Genomic DNA, 7,175 nt, shown 5'->3' with positions numbered 1-7,175 from the left:
AGCCAATTATGGACTTTTGATGTCCACTTCATATTTGACTGTTTAAAAAAAATCCAATAAACCTCTCCTGGATTTATCTAGTTACTTTTGATAAGCTTTTGATTGATTTTAAGAAATCAGATTATTAGACACGGAATTTTCCTGGTTTTCCCCCAGAAGTTGTGATGGCAGTTATCCATCCTAGCTTTGCATCATCAAACCACTGTTTCCTACTTAAGGATTCTACCACAGATAATTCTGTGGTAATTTTGTGTTTTGGTCAGTAACATTTATCTTTTCATATATGTCACTCTGCAAGTGATATTGAGACTAATACTGCCCTGTGCCAAACATTATCCAGTACTAGGAACAGGCCTGTTAGCACAGTCTTGTTCTTCTTATTTCTGTCCTTCTATCAGTAGGCATCATTTTTGGATCTTTAGAGAGCTATTCTAGCTTTTATAGATTTTTTTTTTCAGGACATCAATGCTCATACAGAATAGGGGCCAGCATTTGTGTCAAAAATTTGGAATCGTTATTTCTGGCAGTGTCATTGAATAAGCTGAAATGCAGCTTGACTACTTACCCTGCTCTTCTAAAATTACAGTTTGTGTTTAAGTGGTTTTAAGAACCCATGATAAACTGGATTATGTTAAACTTTACTGTTGGGGAAGGAATCTGTACTTACTTGAAAACAAGTGCAGTGGCCACTCTAAATCCATATGAAATCTTTTCTCTGTTGTTTTGTAGCAACTGTAGATACTTTGCATTGCACTGGTATTTAACATCTGTGGAGGTACATTTGTTTTTTAGAACTTTTGGCACTTGGTTACATACGTTTGCTGATTTTTAAATGATGAGATCCTAGATGAGTGTGTCTGAAAATAAAGCATGTTGCTGCCTTTGTGTATGAATAAAGTAGTTAGTATTTGAACTGGGCTGCCAAGTCATTCAGGAAGTTACTTTACATGTATGTTGTGTTTAGCTCCTGCTTCTTTTCCTTTCTCATTGTTTTCAGACACACAGTTGCCTGGAATCTTCTGCCTTTCTCTTTTTCTCCTGTATAAGAAACACCTGATAAATATTGAGTAGTACAAGTAATATTTGCATAAATGACAGACAAAATGGAAGATTTATTTGTCCTGAAAAATCATGACTTGGCAGTGGTCTGACTCATAACTTCAAATAGTAATAATTTAGGGGATTTAAAAACTTTTGTTGGAAGGTCACTAGGCCTTTCTGCCTCACAGAACAGAAATTTGATTCCCAGTGCAAGTGTAGAAACCTTCCTTTTAATTAAACTCTAGCTGATTTCCTTTGCAGACACTGAGAAGAGGGAGGTAACTGCGTGACCAGGATCTTGAGGAATGGTTGAAATGTAGGCCAGTACCTGTGTTTTGACTAAGTCATGTCTGTGTGTCTTCTTAGCACCACAGTGTAAATAAGAAAGGGAGATGGCAGGAGAGGGAGAAAAGAGGTATTTGCTGCTCCTGGTTTCTAAAATGGAGAATAGCAAAACATTTATATTTTGTTTAAATTCACATATCTGAATCTCTGGCAGAGCTGGAGGTTGAAGCCATATCATCACTGTCTATTTTCTCTTTCACTGTGAAGCTGATTTTCAGATAATGATCCTGTTTCAAAGACAAATTTTTCAGTAGTGTAATTTCTGTATGTAATTCCATTTAAAAGTTTAAACTGTATTTTTGGTTTTGTTGTTCTGGTTTTGTCTGTAGGAGATATACTTTTGCCACTACTCCGACTATAGATGCACCACTGAAACTCTCCAGCTGCACCTTGGTGCTTGTTGTTACCTGTAACCCTGAAGTGAGTTTTACTGTTGGTATTTGTTTTTCTTCACCTGTGTTAAAACACTTTAAGGGAAGTAATTGAAACATTATTTAGGCTTGAAATCTGTTTCTGTATTAGAGACAGCCAGATGTTGAGATGGCCAGTACTGATCAGCACAAACTCATGAACTTGGGCATAATGAATGAAGTGGTGGAAGAGTCTGAAGGACCATGGAGAGCTACCAGATTTTGGGAAGGCCAGTTGCCTCACCTAATAGGGCAAGCCACAACTCTAGGCAGTAGGTCATTCCTTGAAAAATCCTCACCTTTCGCACAGCAGTAGCCAGCAATAACTGTAATTGTCTGGACTCAGGAACTGCAAGTGAAACAGGTGCTCAGGCAATTCATATCACCTGAAGTGAGTCAGGGTGATAAGGCTGGACCTAGTAATTAGAGCTGAATTGCATTACACCCTGTAAAGAAAGAAGGAAAGTCAGAAGCTACTCTAGTAAGCTTCTCAGAATATCCTAAAGACTTTAGCCATTTGTCAACCATTATTTTTGCTGCAAAATGGTGAGTGGGTTTTTCTATAACCTGTATTTTCAGCATGGGTCTGCTTAGTAATACACAAAAGAAGAGTTCATTGCTCTGCCAGGTCTAAATGAAAGAATAAATAGTTGTTATAGTGTTACTATGTTTTGCTGTGTAAATGAGTTATGGAGATAAGTTTTAGTGGATTTTTAAAAAAATTTATCAGTAAGCTCTGCAGCTTTAGGAGAATATATCTGAATTCTTTGGCATCACTGGATGACCCAGATTGACCTCAGCATGTGCTTGTCTGCAAAGGGGAAGTAGAGGTTTGGGGCTTGGAAGAGCTCATGGTTATAACAAGCAGTGCACTGCTGTGCTGTGCTTACAGAGCCTTGTTTAATTTCTGGTAAACTTTGCACTCTTATTCCCAAATTTTGTCATTCTGTGTTAATGGTTAATTAACACTGATGCATTGATTACAAGAATGCTTTGCATTCCTTTGCATGTATACACTAAAATAGCTGTTTATTTAATATTTAACTACCACATTACTTCTTTAATTAAACACAATAGGTCTTTGCTGGAGCACAAGATAATAATCTAAGTGCAATTAAAATGTTCATAATATTAAGAGTATGTCCCTCTAAATATGGGATTGCTGAGGCTTCCAGGCAAAGGTATTGGGTGGTCTGCTGTTGGTTTGGAATATTTAAGTGTTCTGGTTTAGATCAGAAAGGTATTAAGGTGCTTTTATAAAGCTGCATAAAGCATCATTAAACACTGCTCATGGAAGCAAATTGAAAGTCATCCTTCGCATGACATGTTTGCTATAACTCCAGGTTGACATTTCAATGAGCTGTTTTACGTCAGCCTAACAATTGCCTGTGACAGTTTCTCCATTTGCACCAAAGAATAAACCTTTCTTGCAGCAGTCAACAGTATTAGCATGGTTTAGTTTAATGGAAGAATGGGGAAAAAAAAGAAAAAAGCTCCTACCCCAAAGCCCAGGTAATGAAAATTATGCTAATACTTGATTCTGCTAGAAGATATAATCCAGACATAATTATATATGAAGTGAGAAAGTAAATTTGGGATCACTGGAAACATTAAATACCTGAACTCTGATCCCACTGAAGTGAATTGCTGCTGTTAATTATAAACAACTATGTGGTTATTATAATAATTATAAATAACTGTAGGGGAACAGTTTAGCCAATATTTAATACTCAAAGGAAATTAAATGGGATCAGTGACTTCCCAGTTATATAGATAAAGAGGCAAATCTGGAGCAGTTTTGGAAGTTTCTTTCTCAAATGCTTCTTTCAATATACAAAATTAGGAGTAAATTCCAAACACATGCAATGTAGTATGAACATGTAGTTTGTTGAAATCTTGTACAATTAGAAGGTAAAAGTTCTGTGCATAAGATGAAAGTACCAGAGCTCTTCAGCGCTTCACTTTTTGAATATTTAATATTCTTGAGTACATGACTGATACTGTGTAGGTGACAATGTCTAGCTTGCAGAATGATCTAAACAAAATTCCCTAATGGCTGTTTCATTTCAATATTTACTGTACTTCTGTACTGGCATATAGTCTTTAATGTGAAGCAGCAGAGAGGAAAGCTTCTATAAACGAGTCTCATTCACCCTAGAAAAACACTACTATGACAAGCAAATAATTTATGACAAAATAACGTCTGAGCATTTTAATTAGAAAACACCTCAGGAAAGGGATTGCCTTGTTCTTTACATTTGTGCATTTCCTTTAAAAATGTGTTTCTGTCTTTGCTTAAACTGATTAGAAATTTCAAGTAAAAGGTGAGCTTACTGCTCTTTTGCAAAGGTTTTACCTGTTTTTCTACACTGTGCCTTCAGGTTGCTGTTCTGTTGCCATTGAAAATTGGTATAAAATAAAGAGGTGTTCATTCTGGTGCTTCAGAGTGGAATCTTTAATCTGGGGCACTCATCTCTGAAGCGATTTTCTATTAGGAACAAATAAACCCATAGAATCTAATCTTTCAATTGTATTTAATTTAATCCTCATGTTTTGTTTGGTGTGATTTTTGATTCTTTTACAATGATTTTATCTTTAAATGCAGTGTTTTTTGGGTTTTTTTGTTTTGTTTTTTTTTTTTTTTTTTGTTTTGTTTTTTTTTTTGTTTTTTTTTTTAAGATAAGTCTTTCTAGGCCAGGATCTTGTGACCTCTTGTATTCAGTATTAAAGCTTATTCTAATTTTAGTTGAGACTAGTCTTAAATATTTCAGATGTTATGCTTGTTTATCTGTTCTGTCTGGTACTATTTCCCATTATTTGGCAGTTGACAGGGGAGAATTATAGTGTTTTCTGATGGTGCATTTTTCCAATGGAAAGTCAGTGAGAATACTAGTGGGACAAAGATTTAAACTGAAATCTTACTGAAAGCTTCCATGATGTTGTTAGTCTTCTAGCAGAGATAGTTCATCTCTCAATACAGGTTATGTATATCTTCATTCTGTCAGATTTTCTATCATTAATTTATTGAAAAGCCAGGAGTCTTTATATTCTGTTGCTTCTCAACTGTCACAAGTTATTCTAAACCTTCCTAGTTGGTAGAGATGTAAATATCAGTGGGAGCACATGTGCTCAGGTGCTGCTGTATCACATATACCTAATCCTTTTGTATTTCCATCTCTGATAATTCAGTGTTGTTTTTTAAGGCCTTACAATAAAGCAGTGAGGTAAGTAATAAAAAAAAAAAAAAATATTTTATTTGTTTGTTTTTTTCTTTTTTAATTCTTCACTAACCTCATTTTCCTGCCTGTAGTAACAATTTGCTTTTAATTCTTCCTTGTTTGTAATGGGATTTTTTTGTTTGTTTGTTTGTTTCCTTCATTTTCATATTTTATGAAGGCTTTTTATCAAGTAGTTGTACTTCTAAAAGGAGATAAGTTCATCTGGGTGTACCTGAAAAAAAACAGGGAATTGTCTATGGTATTTACCAACAAAGTGTTTGTTGTGGGTCTCTCAGAAATATTTTTGGGTATATAAATGGCTGTTTAGACTGCTTCCCTCCACATACTGCAGTTTTCATGTCTTCCAGACAGAAAAATTAGCTGTGTTCTCATGTTAACATAAACCAAAGTCAACCTTATTAAATCAGTGAAACAGTGCAAGCTAGGAGAGAGTCTGTTCTTGCATATTAAATGAATAAAGATTGATATACATGCTTTTTGAAGTTTGCAATGACAGGCTTATCTATGTTGTCAAAAATCAGGATTATCCAAATAGTTTGTACAATCCTTCTGTTCCCATAATTTATGCTGCTTTTTGTCTATGATCGTGTGTTCTTTTTTCCCCGCCTTATTTTAGGAGTGAATCAAAATAACACAGCTAAAGGACTCTACTACTTCTGGCTCCTCTGGAAATTTGAAAAGTATGGAGTGAGTGAGGTGAAGTCTTGCAGAAGGGGGGGGAGGACATGGTTTTTTGATTTAGATTGCTTTTTGGAAAGTTGGACTCCATCTTTATTTTCCCACACAATGACTCTAGCAAAGTCACTTGAATATTTTCATAGGTGATCACTCATTGTCTGTTTCTTGGAGGATTTACTCTGAAAGCTCTGGTTCAGGTTTTCTGAACTATTAATGAAAATACCCAGTGTTCTCAGATGTTGCTGAAGGCAGAGGCTTGCTTGCATCATTCATTGTATTCAGCTCAAGAGATTACCTGGGGGAAAAAAAATCGTTAAAAACAATGCAGTTCACTTACTGGGGACAAAAGTTTGCATTCAATTAGTTGATTTCTCTGGCTTCTGATGGCAGCCCTAATTTTTTTTCCTCTAGAAGTCATCATGTCTGGACCCTGCTTTGCTCATTTGCAGTGCTTGCTTTCTCTCCAGTCTTTAAACTGGCCCCAGTCTCATCTCCAAGTCTGAGTGCTTTTCCACCCTAGGCTTTAGTTTTCCCCTTACCCCCATTTTCCTTCCCCAGAGCTCTCTGTCCCTCTCCCAGGCACTGTGGCAGCATTTTGTATCTTATTTAGTCATACATTTTCTCACTCACTACTCATTTTCTCAATATCCCCCCCCAAATCCCCTAATTTTCCATTTTCCCTCCACTAATCCTGAACATTTTCCTTTCTTTCCCAGCTAGTCCCAACTAATACGACATGCTTCCGCCCCACATTGCATAATATATATTCTGCCTGTCAGCTCTCTTCCCATCCCGCTAAAGTTGCAGATGATGAGATTATTGAGAGCACAGGGGAGAGATTTTTCTGCTTTTGCTTGTAATACTCAACACAGCCCAAGGATACAATACCTGAAAGCAGCTATTACAGAAAAAGGTTGACTTTGCCCAGTAGCTTCACACCAGATCATGTTCAGGATTGTTCTGTGGGGTGTGCATTTTTAGGCTTGGCCAAAACTAGGCAGGCATTCATAAATGGTTCTATGCATATCTCCTACTCTCTCTCTATTCCCATCTAATTTCAGAAACTCTAAAGCATTCAAGTGCTAAAAGTTTCCAAATAAAAGATTGTGAGAGTATTTCTCTGAAATGGCTGAATAGTTTTGGCTGGAGTTTTCAAAAATAAATTCAGCCTGAGGCAGACAGCTGGTATGGGAAATTTCAGCTAACAGAGTTGCAATTTGGCTAAGTTTTGAGAAACTCGGAAGAGATCTGCAAGGGAATGAACCCTGGGTAATGTTTCACATTTCACCAAATAGCATCTCCTGGGCAATGTGCTTTGTCACTTTGTGTGGACCTTCCCATTTGGTATAAAATTCATTCTCTACAGAAACTAGCTAAGCTTCAGGATGTTAGAATAGATATTTTTATTTGGGGTTTATAGACTCAGAGTTTTAAAAATAATTTATTTGCTTCCCCAGTCTAG

The sequence above is a fragment of the Cinclus cinclus genome, chromosome 5, assembly GCF_963662255.1.
Source record: "Cinclus cinclus chromosome 5, bCinCin1.1, whole genome shotgun sequence".
NCBI classification, from domain to species: domain Eukaryota; kingdom Metazoa; phylum Chordata; class Aves; order Passeriformes; family Cinclidae; genus Cinclus; species Cinclus cinclus.
Note: the sequence above shows the minus strand (reverse complement) of the source record.